Source organism: Echinops telfairi, unplaced genomic scaffold (assembly GCF_000313985.2).
Source record: "Echinops telfairi isolate 266 unplaced genomic scaffold, ASM31398v2 ScPeMD7_4225;HRSCAF=4972, whole genome shotgun sequence".
Classification (NCBI taxonomy): Eukaryota; Metazoa; Chordata; class Mammalia; order Afrosoricida; family Tenrecidae; genus Echinops; species Echinops telfairi.
In genome coordinates this window covers 13,841,745-13,861,774 of record NW_022108124.1, presented here as the reverse complement: position 1 = coordinate 13,861,774, position 20,030 = coordinate 13,841,745, and positions in this window count along the sequence as shown.

Sequence of the window (20,030 nt, the reverse complement as noted above, 5' to 3'; positions counted from 1 at the left end):
TTGCGTTGAGGGAGTACTTGAGTAGAGGCTCAATCTCCATCTGCTATGTTAATACTTAACATATAAATATATGTACATAGATCTATTTCCCTATCATTATATATAAATATATTTACATATATTCATACCTGTATTTAGATCTCTATAAATACCCTTTTCCTCCTAGTTCTTTTCTCTATTGCCTTTTACTTTCCTCTTGTCCCACTATCATGTTAGGCCTTCATTCGGGTTTCAGTAATTCCTCTTGGTTACATTGCCCTTGATCAAGCCCTACTAGGCATATGGTAATTCTTTAACATCTTGAGGAACTGCCAAATGGTTTCCTAAAGTAGCTGTTACATTTGGCCTCATTATCAGCATTATATAAGGGCTCCAATGACTTCATGTCTGTGTTTGTCATGATCTATCTTTGCTATTATAATCCTTTTAGTGCATGTGAAATTATATATTATTGAAGCTTTGATTTTCATTGCCTTAATAACTCATGCTGGGACTGTGGATTAGGCATTGGGCTGCTAACCACAGAAATTGTGGTTCAAACCCACCAGCTGTTCCAAGAGAGAAAATAAAGCAGCAGTCTGTTCCTATAACGATTTATAGTCTCAGAAACCCTATATATGGTTACTATCAATTGGAAATGATTCCGTGGATGTGAGTTTAATGAGCAGTGATGCTGACCACTTTTCATGCGCTTGCTGGGCATTGGTGCATATGAGAGGGCTTCAAACTTTTTATGGGAAAAATGGAATTAAAAGATAATGGAATTCTTACACAAATATATTGAAGTCCCTTCCCATTGGTTGAAACATTATCTGTTCAAATTATTTGCCCATCTTTTTTTGGGTTAGTTCTCTTTATATTACTGAGCTGTAGTAGTCATTTACAAATTCTGGGTACAAATCCTTTCTCAGATGCATGATTTATAGCGTATTTATTTTGAAGATGTTTATGGTTGATTCCATTCTTAGGCACGTGTGTCTTTTAGAAAAGAAAGGTCTTCCTTTCCTGAAATTAGTTGTTGCTAGAGACAAAGACTTTAAAAAGTTTATAAGAGCTGTCCAATCTAAAATCCAAACTCACAACTGTCAGGTGGATTCCAACTCATCGTGACTGAAGGACAGGCTAAGAATACGCCTATGGGTTTCTGAAATTGTAACTTTCACAGGAGAAGAAAGCTTCATCTTTCTCCCATGAAGCAGCTGGTGGTTTTGAACTGCTAACTTTGCAGTTAGTAGCTCAATGTGTTACTCACGATATCATTAGGGCTCCTGGACATGATGTAACTATATTATAAAAGGGAAACAATCTAGTCTCCAAAGTCCTATATTTAATAATGAACCTTGCCATAACAGTAATTTAATTTTAATTAGGAGTTACTCCCCCCCACCCTGTTTCTTAACAAGATATTTTTAAATAATACATAGTCCTCACATGAGGATAACTTGTTGAAACCTTGAAGAAGATTTGATAGTATATTCTATTTTAAAGAATTGAATCAAAGCCATACACTGATTTTGTCTTGTCTTTCTTGAGCCGCCATATAGCAGAGACACACATCCAAGAAGCACAAGGGCGCTCGCCCAGGACCCTGCACTAGAGGAAATCGACAAAGGGCTGTAATCAGCAGGGATTTCCTGCAGCAGATTCTCACATGCAAACCGTTCCCGGGCCCATTCAACAAGTATCCATGGAGGCTCGCTGCATGTCAGACACTCTCTTAGACTCTAGGATGGCAATGGAGGGTCAAAGCAAATATGGTCTCCGTGTTAGTGGGGAAGATCCATGACTCAAACTGCCACATGCAGAGGGTGATCTTAAAATGACAACACTGCTGTGATGAGCATGCTTACAGGTGATCCAAGAGAGCTTCAAAAGACATGCAGAATTAGAACGCCAGGTGCAATGCCTTGCCTATGGTGCTGTTATGTCCCATCAAGTCTATTCTGCCTCATGGCAACCCATAGGACCGAGTGGAAGTTCCTTCATAGGGTTTCTTAGAGTATCATCTCTATGGGAGCAGATCACCAGGTCTTCTCTGTAGAGCCCCTGGGTGGGTTTGAACCATGGACCTTTGGGGTAGAAGCCAAGGACTTGCCCATTGTGCCACCAGACTTCCTTTTGCCTGCAGTAATCCCTCCAAATAGTGGGGAGAACTAGAAACCAATATGGGGCTGTGGCTCCCACCATTGGAGCTCCCCCTTTCTCACCTGTGTCCCAGTCCTGGTTCTGGCTCCAAACACCAACCAGGAAAGCTGGTCCTTGAGCCCCTCTCTCATTTGTATGTATAATGATAGTTTTAATAATTCCTTTCATCTACATAGAAGAATAATTCAACTACTGAAAAACAGGAAGTCCCCCAAAGTTGCAAGTCTTCAAAAACAAGTCTTGCTCAAATTTATAAAAGAGTCCCTGTGCATTATCCCCAGCCTGCATGCTAAATGTAGCTCAATAGCTCAGCTCTTTCAGAAATAGCAATGTGGTCTTTTCATGGATTTTAAGTCTTGAGCCAGATGTTTTGCATCCTGTTAAAATCACTGCTTGTTTTATGAATGTCTTGTCGATCCAGGCATTCGGTAGCTTGCCTAGAACGAGGGTGTCCAACTAAGTAACTTTCAAATAACTTTACACTGTGGAAAAGTTTGAAGAATGTAAAAGAGACCTGGGATTTTGTTTTTGCTAAATAACAACATCAAGTGAATTCTGACTCATAGCAACCCTACAGAAAATAGAGCTGCTCCGTTGGGTTTCTGAGACTGTAAATCTTTACACGAGTAGACAACCTCATTTTTTCTCCCATGGAGCAGCTGGTGGCCTTGAACCACCAACCTTTTGGTTAGCAGACTGAGTTAGTTAATTGTGCCAGCCTGGCCGATAATCACATGTGGGGCTAATTGAAAGGCGTAGGGATAAATGGGTGGTGAGCCTCGCCTTTCTAGTTCTCAGGTCTCTTGTTTTGTGATGGTTGCACTGGGTGCAGCTGCCTTAGCAGTTCCCTGCTTCAGCTTGCAAGATTGACTTCCTACAAGACATCCCCAAGGAGAAGCTACATGGACCTATCCCGATGCAGCCCTGGGTGCTGGAGCAGCTGTGTGGAGACCCCTGCTAGTGCTGAGATGCTTGTTTGTTCACTGACTCAGCTTTCCTCCTGCAGTCGGCATCATTGCCTCTGTTTTGTGAGGTGGAGGACTTTGTGGACTGGTGTTGGGTTAATGGGTTAATGTTGGACTTGTGGGCTTGGGCAGCATTGGGTTGGGATGTTTTCATGATGCACATTTTCTTTACATATAAAACTCTCTTATCCATGAGTTGCTGTGGATTTGTTTCTCTAAAGTACCCAGATTAATACAGCAGACCAACACTTAACCCACGATACAATATAAGGATGAGTCAAAAGTATTGTTACAAAATCAGAGAAACCTTTATTAAACAAACAAAAAAATTTAATATGAAGCTATTTTTCTCAAGACATCATCCATCTAGCCCAGTGGTTCTCAACCTTCCTCATGCCATGACCCTTTAATACAGTTCCTCATGTGTGGGGATCCCCAACCATAAAATTATTTTTGTTGCTACTTCATCATTGTAATTGTGCTACTGTTATGAATCATCATGTAAATATCTGATATGCAGGATGTATTTTCATTGTTACAAATGGAACATAATTAAAGCATAGTGATTCATCACAAAACAAGATACAATTATATATTGTGAAATATGTATTTCTAATGGCAAATAAATGAAATTTGGCTTGAGTCGTGGTGTTGCATGGGTAACAGTCTTCACGCTGGGTACTTGTATGTGGGTGTATCTGCATGTGGGAGGACTGGCCTGGAGATGGATAGAGAAGGGGTGTTTCAGTTCTTAAGACCATCAGAAATATGTGTATTCCAATGGTCTGAGGTGACCCCTGTGAAAGGGTCATTCAACCCCCAAAGGAGTTGCAACCCACAGCTTGAGAACTGCTGATCTAGTCTCTACACTTCGGCAAGCAGTGGGTCCATCTCTCTGAGCTTTCTTGGAAGAATTCTGAGCTCTTTGGTTCGAATGACAGCCTTGGCCTCCTGGAGCAAGTCAGATCATGTCCCTTTGTAATATTGTTTGAGTTGGGGACAAACGTGTCTGAAGCGACAAGATCAGGGTCATGGAGTGGATGGATCTGTCATCAGAGAGACCAGTACCTGAAGAAAGACACCATTCTTAGTGGAGGCTCAGGGAACAAGAGGAAGAGCCTCACTGAGATGGACTGACAGTGGCTACAACAATAGGTTCAAACAGAAATGATTGTGAGGATGGCACAGGACTGGGCAGTGCTTCATTGGCTATGAGTCCAACTGCACTCAACAGCACCTACCACATATAAGGGAGCCCTGATAACCTAACGATCAGTGATTTGAAACCACCAGCCTCTCAGGAAGAAAAAGATGCGGTAGTCTGTGTCTGTGAAGAGCCACAGCCTTGGAGACCCTGCGAAGTTACCACGACTCAGAATTGACTGGGCAGTGGATTCTGACCTTGGTGGATATGGTATATCCAGTTTCTGGATTATGAACAAGGTCCACTCCTAAATCTGTTTTTAAGTGTAATTTGTACATAAGTTAGCACAATATGGTTTACCTGTAAACGAAGTCAAATGTTTCTCTTAGTATATAGAATGTAGTATACCTTTCTAGGAATAGAAATCATAAAACATTTCCAGAAACACTAAAAACATCTTTATCATAATAATATAGCAATAGCAATGTTTTGATATGTATTACTGATTGGTTACTCTAAATCCTTTCATGCTTCTTGGATTTTGTCATGTATTTTAGGTAGTTTGGCTTGCAAGCATAGACTGCTCATAAGCTTGACCTACTTCTGAAAATTAGGAACTGCTTAGTTTACAATGAAGGCTAACTTGAACTTTTATTGAAAATATGATAAATCACCAAGCAAAACCATAGATTAGCCCTTATTCCCACTTGAGATCATTTCTATTTCTAAAATGTCTTTATTTCTCTTATCACTAAAAGTTGAAGGTCTTTGAAAGTCAGGGCTGCTGTAACCAAATGAAATAACACTAGCCAACTCGCACTTGATAAAGCAGAAAATATCATATAAATGTAAGATGTCACGTTTAAAATCTTGTAATCACATAAACTTTTCAGTTTTCTTTTGACACCGCACACTGCTACCCTTACTGAGCCTATCTTTTCTGAGGCCATCCTTTCCCAGCACCTTCTCCGAGCTTCATCTAAGGGTTTGTGTCCATCTGGGTAGTCTAGAGAAACACATCCACAGGGTTCAAACAGACTCACTGCCATTGAGTAGACGCCAACTCCTAACAATCCTATATAGAGAATGAGGTAGAATGAATGGCCCCTGTGAGTTTCTGAGACTGTAACTAGAAAGCCCTGTCTTTCTTTCGTGGAACAGCTAGTGGTTTCAAACTGCTGACCTTGCAGTTAGCAGCCTAACGTGTAACCACTATGCCATGAGGGATCCTCCTCTAAGGGTCCGCTTCTTCAACTTTCCATTTCCAGCCGTATTACTTATTATAACACTCTTCTGTTGGATGGCATATTATTTGTCCCACTTTGGGCCTACCTCACGTGACTATTCCTCACCTGCACGGAGTCATGATGAAAAGCTCTAGTCTTGGCACGTGGGGTAGCAGAAAGTTCCTGAACGGTAATGAGAGAAAAGGCTGCTGGGTGGGTAACTTTCACCCAATGCCCGCAGATCCATCGATACATTACTGATACCCTCTTCTCCCATGGTGCCAAGCCTCGGAGAAAGTGACCCCAAATGCTGAGTTCCCCACACTGCACTCTGTTCTCTTCTCGTAGCCTGGCCCTCTCATTCTTCACTGTCTCGTAGGTTCTCTGATCTCACTTTCTCGTGTGCTCGCTTCCAGAAGAGACATTACAAATGCTTTGCTTTATGTTTCTACTTGTTCTCACTAAGAAGTTTGTTCAGTTCTGTAGGCTCTGCTTCCAGAGCTGAAAATTGCCACGATAAAATCTTTGCCTCACAAAAATGCAGACATTCATCAGAGTTCCTGTTTTCTGGGATCTCTGGTCTGTTGGCTTGTATGTTCTCGGTAGTCCTTAAAAATAAACAAAAACAAAAAATGCCCTCTGGTTTTGGCTTCAGAAATCAATGTTTTTAACACACCTACCCCACCCCTCACCCCTCAAAACCTGTTTTCTAAACTTCTTCGACATGTCAAATGAGGAGACAATATATTGCTCTCTTTTCCGAATTAAAACTCCAAGAAAAATTTGTGTTGCGTGTCCTAATCTCCCAGAGGCCCTGTGGCATCTCCTCGGTTAACTGCCACTCATTTTGATGAGTCAGAGCTCGAGAGTCTGGATCCCACACCAACGATTTGATGATCTCTGTAAATCATTTGCAGAGGGAGAGGCTGTGCCTCGCTGACAGGTGGTCTAGTTTCACAGCAGGGACTGGCTTAATTTGTTGGATCTTTTTCAGTAAGTGTTGAAAACTCGGGGGAGCACGGCTGTTCTCATTTTGAAAGGCCAGGGAGCTTCAAAAAAGGCCATGGGAAAATGGAATGAAAAGATGGTGGAATTTTCCCACGAACTGTTTTGATGCCCCCTCTTATTTCGTCCAGCACCTGCTCAGGTGTGTATGCTATGTTGTTGACCTAAGAGAGCCCTGATGTATGTTCAGGTGCAGCAACATTTGCGTCCAGGAGTGGAGGCTGATTAGCGTCTCACAGGGTCCGTTGGGTTTCATTGATGAAATCAGGGGGGAGAGGGAAGGAGCCTCGGAGACGTGAGAGCTAATAGAAGCTGGGCTCGGGAGACCATGGTGGGTTTGGATGGACCCTCAGCGTTGAGGCTGCATCTGTCCCCATAAAGGCTGTAGAAAAAAAGAATACGGGTTTCTGGAGGGTCCGGTGGGGGGTAGAGGAGGGATGCGTAAAAGGGAGCTGCTATCAAGGGGTTCAGGAAGGAAAAGAATGTTTTAAAACTGATTCCGGTAGCCATTGTACAGTACTACTTGATGTATTGAACAATGGCATGATACGATGTCTGTATTAACTTCCAATAAAACCGTTTTGAAAAGAGAGAAAGGAAGAAATGACCCTTTATATGACTCTACAATTAGTGACACTCCATTAGACCTGTCCAAGACTCCTGAAGGCTCTCAGCCACTATCCACCTCAAGCAGAGAAGATACCACCAGGCCGGCTGGACGGAGAGCCAAACACTCTGAAGCAGGGGGTTTCACCGGTTAGGACGTTCCTAGGCATTTCTGCATGCCCTCTGCCTCAGCCAGGACCCCCTCACCCAATACAAACCTACAGTCCCCGCGCTTTTTCAGTTTGCTGAGGAAAATGCCTGTCGTACTCCTTGAGAGGGCAGTTACACCGTCTTCACTGGGACACATTCCTATCTCTGTTTGTCTGCCAACCACGCACTCCCATGGCCCCTACCTGCACACCTTCTTCGCTAATGCACTACGGTAATTTTCTTCACAACAACATGTTAAAAAACAAAACAAAACAGAAACCGCTGGCAAAATAGCACCTCTGAAAATGCAAGGGTGGTTGCTTCAAGGTATGGGTAGGAATAATTATTCTAGGTCTATGCAGGAACATTTCTGCAGTGGTAATGTTTTACTTTTTCAGGGAAGGTTCTTGATATGGGTGGTATGCATTTTCTTCTGTACACTTATATGAAGGAAATAAATTTTGAATTATAAGTCTAATTATAGATCGAATTAAATCTGCCCCAGGACATCACTTTTGAGTGTGATGAGTCAGTGTAAGTCATTATGAGCCTGGCATCATGAAGTCATGCCACACTCAGCAAACAAACACTAAAGGCAGGTGTTACTTGCCCTGAAATACCACATTCTGCCTTCCATACACCACAGGGGATAGTGTCCCCAGAGAGCATTGCCCATCCTTAGCTTCGGAACCACTGTCTTTGAAGATTTCTAGTAAGGTGGGATAGCCTCCTAATAGACTAGTCTCCCCGCACACACCCAATTTAATTTTCCAAAATTTAATTGACGACATGAATCTAAATATCCAAGAATCTCAGCAAACTCTCAACAGGGTAAATTTAAAAAGGAAAGAAAATCATTCCTAGGCACGCACAGGCACACCCCCAAAATTCAGAGGTGAAAACCGCTGGGGAGCAACCAGAGGACCGAAGAAAAATACCACGACAATAAGAAAGGGACTCAAAATAAAGTTGACTTCATACCAGAAACTGGGGGAGGGGTGGTGGTCAGACGACAGGGGAAACAACATTTTAAAGACACTGTCATCTGACACACACTCCCACCTAGTTTCTGGTATGAAATCTACTTCATACCAGTCACTTTCTTATACATCATGTGGTAGAAGCGCTAAATTCTAGCTCCAACGTAAGAACAATTAGTTCTTGCATCATGGCCCTGCTCCATACTTGCCCTCAGGAAGGGAACACAGAAGATGAGGGTGCTATAGCAAAGTGTGGTGAAGAAATTAGATGGTGCCTGGTTATCCAATAAAATAGCATCTGGGGTCTTAAGGGCTTGTCTCCAAGCAATCAGCCACCTAAGAGAGATGCCAACTAAGTGCATATGGAAGAAGCACACCGTCATCAGTCACCGAAGGACTGTAGATCATATGATATGAAGTTGAAGGAGGGAATAGTATCAGAGCCTACATTGTGAGAATCTGGTTTGCAGGAGGCTACAGATGACAGTGGGAGCCCACGATACATTTGTGGGATCTGCATAGGAAATAATCCTCTGATGATCTCCTTCTATCCGTAACAGAGGGCTGGGAGGAAAGGCGTCACTAAACAGAATGCACTGGAGAGATGAGTTAGAAGATCAAAGATCTGACTTGAACGGTTAAAACTTTGTTGATTTTCCTCCCTCTGATGCACACTGGACCTGATCTGGTTTTCAACATTTTCTGCGGTTTGTTTGTTTTGGTTTATTCATATTAGGGTTCATCTCAGATGTGTTATGCCATTGAATTTGTGTTATAGTATTTTGGGGGGGGGATTGTATATGAAACCCAGCAAGTAGAATAAGTGTGGTTGTTGTTTCAGGGGGTGTAGTGGTGGGGAGAGGAGGTCAAAGGGAGGTGATGTCAAGGTTTCCAGCAAGGAAAAAAAAAGTTTTGAAACTGATTGTGGTAGCAATTGTACAATACTGCTGGCTGTGATTGAACTGTGGAATGATATGATATATGTATTAACTCCCAATTTAGAAATAATTTTTTTTAATTTTGGAGGAATTAAAAACAAATGTTGGGAGAAAAGGGTTTTAGAAAACCACCCTCAACACAGAATTTTATATCCAGAAAAAAATTCTTTAAAAATTTAGGCAATCTAGTTTCGATGTAGCCCTTGATGACCCAGGCTGCGTGCTATAGGCACAAAGATGTTAGACTCTGTTTTTTCAAGGTACAGAGCACCCTTCACAGGCCACATTTGAAGGCACTGATTTGGAAATCCCACTAAGCAAACTGAACTTCAACTTAAATTCACTTGTAGCATATTTAAGGAACTGAAATATTCCCCTGGACTTAAGTTTGTAACATCCTGATGTGAGAGAAGCAGATGACTGTTATCCCAAGGTTATGAATTTGGAGGTCATTGGATTTGGGTTTGATTCCTGCTCAGAGAATGGCAGCCTGGAGCTGCCATATACTTGCTAATTTTATGTTCTCTGTGCTTTTTGTGACATGTCTTAGTTCAGCAGGCATACATCTGCCTTTCTTCCTATCTTTCATCCTCACTGCTTACGTTAATAATAATGTTCAGTCGACTTGAGTTGCTTACTGGTCAATAATCCATGTATTTTGGTCTAAAAAGCGTTCCTCTACATGGTTACTTTCCTTTTCTAAACAATATTTTAAATTCTATACCATTGGCTACATTAAGGACACTATCAATAGAATTACTATATGCCCTAGGGGAATGATTTATAATGTTCCCCCAATAAAAGGATAATGATGTCTCTAAAGTGGACCAGAGACATGGATAAACCATAGATATATGAATGGATTTTTGAGCACAAGCTTAATTGTAGCCCTAATCTAAGAACAATCACTTCATATGAAGTGGCCCTACTCAATACATGCCCTCATGGAGAGATCTCTGAAGAAAGGGGTGCTATAGTAGAGTGTGGTGAAGAAATCAGATGATGCTCAGCCATCAAAAAGAATAACATCTGGGGCCTTAAAGGCTTGTTTTAACAAGCACCCATCTAAGTAAGGTGACAGCTAAATCCGAATGGAAGAATCACACCAGTCTGCATGGTCCAAGGATTGTAAATAATAAAATCCAAAAATGGAGGAAGGAATGGTATTAGAATTTAAATTCTGAACACCCAGTTTACAGAGAGCTATAGATGACAGTGAAAGTTTAAAATTCATTTGCAGAGTTTCCACATGGATTATTCTCCAGTGAATTCTCTTTTGACCATTGACCAGAGATGTGAATAGCCTGCCTATCAGAGAGCGTGCATTAGACAGTAGACTCGTTTTTCCCCCCAGGATTGTTTATCCTGCCTATCTTATATAGATAGACATGAAGAAGAAGTAGAAAAAAAACTATAAATAGTTCCAAGTTTGTCTGTTGACCTTTATGAATGTTTTCTGTTTGAGTCTGATGAGGTGCCAAACCCTACCCCCAAATCTATTTTTTTTATTCCCGGGGACGTCATTGGTTTGCTCCCCTTGCTGCTCCGTGGCCTCCCTTCGTGTTTTGCCCCGGTGGGGGTGGGGAGTCAGACAGGGCACAATTCCCACACTGTCTCCAGTGTTGCACCCTGTAGCACTATGGGTCAATGAGGGAATGCCCTGTCTCATGGAGAGGTTGGCCCTACAGTCTTCTCTGTGCATTGGCTGCTCTGAGCAGGAATATTGTCCTCCGGCCTTGGTGGGAAAGAATGTGGTCCATGCTCTCTCTCTCTCTCTCTCTCTCTCTCTCTCTCACCTTCCCTCTCAGTTTGCTCCCATGTGTTCTGAGCAGACAGGCCCCTCCCCCTGAGTTGGAATTTCAGTGTTGGCCTCTGTAGTGCGTTCTTCTGGGGAGGGGGTGCACGTAACTGGGATTGGGGTTGGCCCCGCAGACCTCTCTGATAGTTCACTAATGAGGAGAAAACAACGGGACCGATATTTCCAGAGAGACTGGGGAGAGGAGGAGATGGGGAGGAAAGGGGTACCCATCAAACCTAGGGACAAGGGAACAAGTGATCTAAAATTGATGGCAAGAAGGGCATAGAATGTCTGGTGGGTTGGATCAAGTGCAATGTAGCCCAGCGGAGTTACTGAGAGGTGAAGGGTGAACATGATAGTGGGACAGGAGGAAAGTAAAAGGAAACAGAGGAAAGAACTAGAAAACAAAGGACAATATTATAGAGGTCTAAATACAGGCACGTTCATATGTAAATATATTTATATATAATGATAGGGAAATAGATCTATGTGCATATATTTACATGATAAGTGTTAAGATAGCAGGCAGACATTGGGCCTCTACTCAAGTTCTCCAAGAACACTTTGTTCTAATAACCTGGATTTTGTGATGCTCACCTTCCCTACACAATCGCTTAAGACAAAAATGGGTGCATAAACAAAAGTGATGAAGAAAGCAGATGGTGCCCTGCTATTAAAAGATATAGTGTCTGGGGTCTTAAAGGCTTAAAGGTAAACAATTGGTCATCTAGCTGGGAAGCAATGAAGTACAGCAGTTTGTGTTATCACTAGGTGTTCACAAGATCAGGTATAAGGCAACGAAAGACCCAAAACAAACTATCATATTTATTGGAACAAGGTGGGGGCAGAGTGGAGACCCAAAGCCTATCTGTAGATAATTGGACATCCCCTCACAGAAGGGTCACATGGAAGAGATGAGCCAACCAGGATGCAGTATAGCACTGACAAAACATATAGCATTCCTCTAGATCTTTAATGCTTCCCCCGACCCACACCCCACTATCATGACCCCAGTTCTACCTTACAAATCTGGCTAGACCAGAGCATGCACATTGGTACAGATAGGAACTGGAAATGCAGGGAATCCAGGGCAGATGATCCCTTCAGGACCAGTGGTGTGAGTGGTGATACCACGAGGGTGGAGGGAGGGTGGGGTGGAAAGGGGGAGTCGATTACAAGGATCTACATAAAACCTCCTCCCTGGGGGGTGGACAACATAAAAGCAGGTGAAGGGAGACATCGGACATTGTAAGATATGACAAAATAATAATTTATAAATTATCAAGGGTTCATGAGGGAGGGGGGAGGGGGGAAGGAGGGGGGGAATGAGGAGCTGATGCCAAGGGTTTAAGTGGAGAGCAAATGTTTTGAGAATGATGAGAGCAACGAATGTACAAATGTGCTTGACACAATTGATGGATGGATGGATTGTGATGAGTGTTGTATGAGGCCCTAATAAAATGATTTAAAAAACACTTTATCATCTTATCTCCCATTTTAATTTCTAGTTCTAGTTCTTTATATTTTCCGCTCTCTTTGTGAGTGACATTTTACCCTGTTTTACTTTGCTACTGTTGTTAGTGTTTTTTGCTTGGTATGTTTTTCTGTATATGATACCCAGGATGGGAGAATCTGCAGACAGTAACTGGATTAGTGATTTCTTGGGGGCCTGGAAGGGGAGGTTAAGGGTAAATGGGGAGCTAACAATGAGTACAAGCAAGAAGATGTTCTCAAATTGACTGTGGTGATGGTTGTACAACTCTTCTTGATATAACTGAGCTGTTGAATTGTATAACATGAATTATATGCCAATAAATGGTTTTTTAAAAGACAAAAAAGCCTCAGTAACAAAGGGTGAGCAATGTAAATAAGTAGTAATTAGTTCAACATATAATAGACACTTTTTTCTCTCAAGTTATCTTACATGCATATGACTACTTAAAGTGAATATTGTAACACTACCTTGTTTGATGTGTAGTATATGGAAATGTAATACATTTGACAACTATTATATAAACATTGGTGGAGAGGAAACGAAACTAGATTGTTAGCTTTCTATATTTCACATGATTTACAATATTAATTCTAAATAGACTATGATTATACATTATATGCTACATGAACATTAAACAGAACAGAACAGCACATCTTTTTTTGTGCTGAAAGGGATCAAGTTGATTCTGACCCATGGCAACTCAGTGTGTTCCCGAGCAGAGCTGAGCCCCACCGGGCTTTCCTGGCTGTAATCTGCACAGAAGTAGAGTAGCAGGCCTTTCTTTATGGTTCATTGGATAGGTTTGAACTGTCTTCCTTCTGGGTTTGAAATAGCTCATGGAATTTTAGGAGATTTCCATACATATTGGCATGCCAACCATCCTAAGGCAGAAAAGATTTTATGAATCCATCTTAGGTTTTAAAAAAATGGCTGAAAGCCTTTAAATAATGAGTCTGAAATAAAGTGGCTAAAAGAAATACGGATCTCAGTCCTAAATTCAGAATCCAACTAGACCCTGCTTCCATTCTTTTAACCAATTCTTGGCACTGGTTTATTGCGGATTGTTTCCTATGATGTAATTCTATTATTAGAGGGCGATTGAGGCCTCTAATCCTCACACAGGTCCATCGCTCCTTTTCTGTACTTTTGTATATTACCACCATTCCCCAAGAAGCCCAGGTAGTGGCAAAGGTTAAGGGCTTGGCTACTAACCAAAAGGTTGGCAGTTCAAACCTATCCAGCAGTTCCAATGGAGAAAGACCTGGTAAGTGCTGCTGTAAAGATTACAGCAGAGGAATACTAGGAAGCAGCTCTACTCTGGTGGATGGGGTCACTGTGAGTCAAAAATCTACTGCAGAGCACCCAACAAGAACCACAAGAAAGCGCCATCTCACCAGGTCCTCTACTCCTACCCTCCTAGGGCATGGGCCACGATGAGCTGGCACTGACTGGACAGCACCTGACTACAACAGTGAGCGGGGCAAGAAGCCATACAGTTAAGCTTGCTAAATTCACCTGAAAATACCGAGGAAAAATAGGCTCTGAGAAAGGAGATGGCAGGCTAAAGACAAGAAATTAGGTTTAACTGTTTATACGATATGTAACAATATATGAGATGAATGGCATTAGGTACTAATTGACAGAGATGGTTTAGGTTCGGACCAAGACTCAGGAACTATCTTTCAAATTAATAATTTCACAAAGTCTCCCAAACACTAAGGCAGGATGAAGAGCAGTCCAGTGTCTGGAAGCCCATTTCTCTTGTTATCCTTTCTTGTCCTGCAGAATCATTACAACGACTGCCTCCTTTAAATATTTACTTTTTGTTTGTAAAGCAGTATTTTTTAAGGATGTTTTCTAGAAAATAAAGTGCAATGATCAGAAGCCATAGAGGTGAAGACTGAACTTGAAAATGGGAGACAAAATACAATGTCCCAAAAGTTAGCGGTGTGGGGGACTCTTGGTTTGCCACTTGCATTTCGAATGTCATTGAGCCTTTTCTCAGATGAGCGGTAATAAAGCCTTCAGTCTGTCATGATATGGAGACTTAGCTGAGCCTACGTAGCCATTCCTGATTGGGTGAATTTTAACAGACTGATGATTGACTACGTCAAGAGCAACTGCTTCCTGTGGCAGCCACCAACATAGCTTTCAATTCCATCTGACGTTGGAAACAGGGTCAGCTTTCACTGACTGCCACTGCTTAAATAATACTTTAAACTGATGGAGTGCCTGTCATCTCCGGCCTGCATGCTTGGGGAATAATTCATCCCTAACATCTGTGAGGATTAGAAGCCTTTCCTCTTGATTAATGAATTAGCAAAATGGTGGCGGTAAGACTTTCTCATCTCTAAACCTAAACAGAAGGCAGCGTTGAGGGAAAAGTCAGCATCAAACATATCTTGGATGCAATATTTGCTCCACACTTTCTTTTTCCTTGGGCTCTCTGTTCTACTGCCGTATCTCCATATATCACTCTCTGTGGTGCCTCGGGTCTGCTCAGTAATGTGATATTTGTGATCATGGAACAAACGATATGGGAAGCAAAGTAGGGTGCACATACACCCACAGACGAGTACCCGGCGTGAAGACTGTTCCCCATGCTACACCACACTTCAAGATAAAATTTTATTTATTTGTAATTAGAAGTGAATATTTCACAATACAAGTTACATATTTTTGTGATGGATCACTATGCTTTCATTATGTTCAATTTGTAACAGTGAAACTATATCCTGCATATCAGATATTTACATGACGATTCATCACAATAGAAAAATTGCAGTTATGAAGTAGCGACAAAAAGAATGAGGAAGGTTGAGAACCACTGCCATCTTAGCTACCAACTTGATGACTCCGGTTGACACCCATGGAAGAGAAGTTCTTGGCCACTTCTCGTCCACTTACCCTAATTTTTATTTACTGAATCATGTAATGTGCAGCAAAGGGTGGTTTTGTTGTTTAAGTCATTAAATTTTGGATGATATGTTACACAGCAACTGATGGTTGGAACATTGGGGATTCCTTTGATGTTTGCAGAACTATTTTGTAAAATATCTTCAAGCACAAAAAGGAAATGGAAAGATAAATGCTCAAAGAATGACAACAGGAAGAAACCTGTGTTTTCCAAACTATATCTGGAATTTTTAATCCAAAATAATCTGTCATTTCAATGCAATTTTATGTCAAATTTTAGTGAGAATATTTTGGGATACTGATGTTAAAATCTGACTTTTTTACAAAGCTTATAAATGTTATAGTTATCAACAATTTTCAGAAAGGAAAGTCAGAGTGGGAGTGGAGTGAGCCATTCTAATGTGAACATATATTATGATGCCACGGTAATAAAATGCATTTAGTATGGCACAGAAGCAGATTCATGTGTAGAAGTGGCATTGCAAGTTGTTGTGGAGAAGATAATTATTTATATAACTGATTACATTGGTAAATTTGATTCAACACGAGAAACAAAAGTTGGGACCTTTTGTCATCCCCAAAATAAATACAAATTCTAAATGAAATAAAGACCTAAATGTGAATAATAAAACTATAAATCTCATAGAACAACAGTATAATATTTTAATGACATCAAAATGGTAGAATTACTTAAGTAAGTCTTTAAGATGCACAAAGCATTGGAGGAATGATTAATCTACTTTAGATATCAATGTTCAATAAAGGGTCCCATGATCATAGTTAACATATGAATAAAGAGAGCTTCAATACCTAAAATCTACAAGTGCATAGAACTCTTACAAACCAGAAAATAAAGCCTGGGAAACTAAATAGGAATGTGGCCCAAGGATATGAGCAGGCAATTCACAAAATAAATCTTAAGTGGCTAGTAGGTTTTGTGTCAATTTGGCTGGGCCAGGATTCTCAGTGGTTTGGCAGTTGAGGTCTAGTGATCCCCCTATGATGTGACCTATTATAATGTCATCAATTCCATAATGAGATTCGTTGTGAGCAGACAAGCCGTTCTAAAAAAAAAAAATTAGGTTGCAGTTTACAGTCGTGCCGCAATTGGAAGGAGTTTTATTGGAGGTATGCCTACTTCCTATATAAGCAGATGCTGTGGGAAAGCTTGCTTGCTGACTTTGGATGCTGTATCTGGCTCCTCAACCTCTGGTTCTTTGAACTTGAGCCAATGGCCTGCTGTATTGCTTGCAATCCCTGGGAGTCATCAGCGACTGGCCATCTGACCTGCTGATTGGATTCATTCACCTCTCCCGTCACAAGCTTGACCTAGTGAGTGATCTTGGGTTCATCCACCTCTGCAGCCTCTCGACCTATAGTGTTCCTGCCAATCTTGGGTTCAGCAGCCTGAAAGTACTCAAGTCAGGAGAAGCCTAACATTGACCCACAGAACACAGGCTGTACATGTCCACTTCTACGAGTGTGTGTGTGTGTGTGTGTGTGTGACTGGTTTTACATCTGTAGGCAGGGCTTCTGAATCTTTTTCCACACTCAATTTCTTTTCACCCAAGAAATTTGAAAAGCAGGCAAGCCCTGACAGAAACATCTTAGTTTCATTGTGCATCTGACTTTGAATTAATGTTTGGTCCTTGTGTGTTCAGAAATCTTGTGCCGTCGCCAAATTTTTCACGACGCCCACATTCAGTTTGTGAGATTCCCAAAGCCAAAGAGCTTAGATCTAGAGAACCTGACCTAACCCACAACAAGAAGACTCGTTCAATACTATGCATTCTCACTATTCCAAAAAAATCTATGTACTGTCAAATAACCTCTCCTTCTGTGACTTTTCCAGTTTTTCTCATTTCTCACTTTCTTTTCTATGATTCGGCATTGGTTGAATTATTTTCAGTCTTGTGTCCCTAGTTGAATGGGAAGTTTGCTGATGACAAGGTGGCACCTACTGTAGCAGAAAGAATAGCTGCCAACGACCAAATACGCGACACTATATTGATGCATTTACTCTTCACACTAAGTCCATGAAGCAAGTATTATTTACATTTTTAAAAACAAGGAACCAAGGCTAGAAACAATTGCTTACATTGTTATTGATGTATAATCATAAAGGGTCTAGCAGCAGTGCTACGGTTTGCAACGCCAGCCATTTTCTTTGTTTACAAAATCCCTCCTCCGCCTCCTCTGGCTCAGCCACATGATCACTCCCCCCGCTGATGCGAGCCCCCCATCTCCCAGCACTGAAACACCTCCCCGGAAAAATGCATGGGACTCTTCCTGCCTAAATGATAAACTACTCTCCCAAAGACTTACAAGTACGGGGAGCGGCTTTGTCCAGCTCTCCTCTCCAACCCTTCTTTCTGGCCTTCCGCTCCTTTCAGGCACACTGCCTGCTTTCTGCAAGCTTCTGTCTCAGCCCTGCCAGGACTCAGCTGTGCCAGGTCATTGACTCTTTCTTGGCTGAACTTCAGTGATGTATCTATGTTAATTCTCCTTGTCTGTTCTGCTGGGGCAGCTCCTGTGGTCTCCATCAGTTCTCTCTCTCTCTCTCTCCTTTGGCTAGTCCCTTAGCATCAGACAAAGGGCTGGCTCTAACTTTCCTCTATGTGACTATCCTAAATTCCTTTCATCTCACCTCCTTTGGTCTCCCCTTCTCTATAAATCTCATTTCCCCAACTAAATCCTATTCATTAAACATCTCACGCCATCTCTCATCTCTGAAAAACCTTACAAATATATACATATATAGAAGTGCCCAGCTCATAAGTGATGAATTATCAGAAAGAAAACACTCCCATTAAAACACCACCCAAATTACACGAACACTCCCATTAAAATCAAGAAATATTATAAAATATTATCAGTGTCCCCCAAAGCCATTCTCATTTACCAGTCTGCTCTCCTTCACAAAAGGAATCCCACCATTGTTTTGATGCCAACGTATACTAAGACTGCCTGTGAGTGATAATTCTCCACATCCATGCCACCGTTTGATGTCAGACATCATCGTTTTAACCTTTCGAGTAGAGGAGGTGGTGTGGTAGGTGATGCATTGGGCTTCGAACTGCAAGGTCAGCACTTCAAAACTACCAGCAGCTCTTCAGGGAAAAGATACAGGCTTTCAGTTTCTGTGAAGATTTACAGTCTCCGAAACACACAGAGAAAGGTATACCCTGTCCTCGAGAGTTCCTGTGAGTCGGAATCCACACAATGGCAGCAAGTTTTGTTTTGGTTTGGCACAGGTATGTAAGGAGCCCTGTGGCACTGTGGATTAGATATGAGAATGCTAACCACAGGGTCAGTGGTTCAAACCCACCAACCACTTTGTAGAAGAAAGATGAGTTTGTTAACTCCCGTAAAGATTTACAGTCTTGTAAATTCTGTACAGGTCACCATAAGTCAGAATTAACTCAATGGCAGTGGGTTAAAAGGTATGTAGGGGCATGGTTTCACTTATAGTTTCCCAATGACTATGAGACTGAGCAATTTTTTTATATATCTAAATAGATGAGATAGATACCTTTCCTTGTGGTATACTGGTTCGACTTTCTTACTCATCTTCTGATCGCATTTTATCGTCTCTATCAAAGTGTAGGAGCTTGTAATATACCGCATATACTCGTGTATAAGCCAAGTTTTCAGTACATTTTTAATGCAGTTTTTCTGGTAAAATTAGATGCCTCCGCTGATATTCGGGTTGGCTTGTACTCAAGTATATACAGTAGTCTAGAAATGAATTCTTTGCCAGCTACATGAATTTCAGAGGTCTTCCTCCACTATGTGTCTTGCTTCCTCAGTCCCCTTAATACCATATACACTCAAGTATAAGCCAACCCGAATATCAGCCGAGGCACCTAACTTTGCCACAAAAACTGTATTAAAAATGTGCTAAAAAACTCAGCTTATCCATGAGTATATACAGCAGTTTGTTGCTGTTGTCTTTATAAGTTGAACTCCCTAGTTTTAATACATTTTAATTTATCAATCATTTCTTTTATTATAAGTATACTGTGATGCTCTGTTGAAGAGATACTGAATATTGAGTAAAAATATAGTCCCTTGTATTATCTTCCAGGTGTTTCATTGTTTTGCCTGTCAAATTTAACTTTAGGAACCATCAGAAATTGATTTTGGAATATGGTATGAGTCATTTAATTTCATGCCGACACTCAATAAACTCGGCATCATTTATTAGGAAACAGTTATTTCCCCAGTGGCCTGCGGTGCCAAGTTACTTTTATAAATTAAATTTGCAGGTAAGTGTGCCTCTGTCTATGTCTGTGCCAATGCTGCCATAGCTTACCATCACCTCTAGTTGTTATTGAGGCATGCCAGCCCAGCTGTGGGTCCGAGTAGCATATTGAACAATCCTTGTGCTCAGGGGGTTTCGATGCTGATTTTTGGAAAGATTTCCAGAGCTTTCTTTGAGGCACCTCTGGGTAGACTAGAGCTCTCAAGCTCTCAGCTAGCAGCCAAGGGCATGAACTGTTCACACCTCCATGTGGCCTTAGGATAAGACTCTATGCGCATCCCTGGCAGTTTGTCTTCTAATTTATGGGCCTTGTAGCTATTTTACTTAACTTTTCCCTTTGTACTGCGGTTTGCCCAGCTTCTTGAGTTGAAATTCTCAAATGACTGGCTTTAACCCTT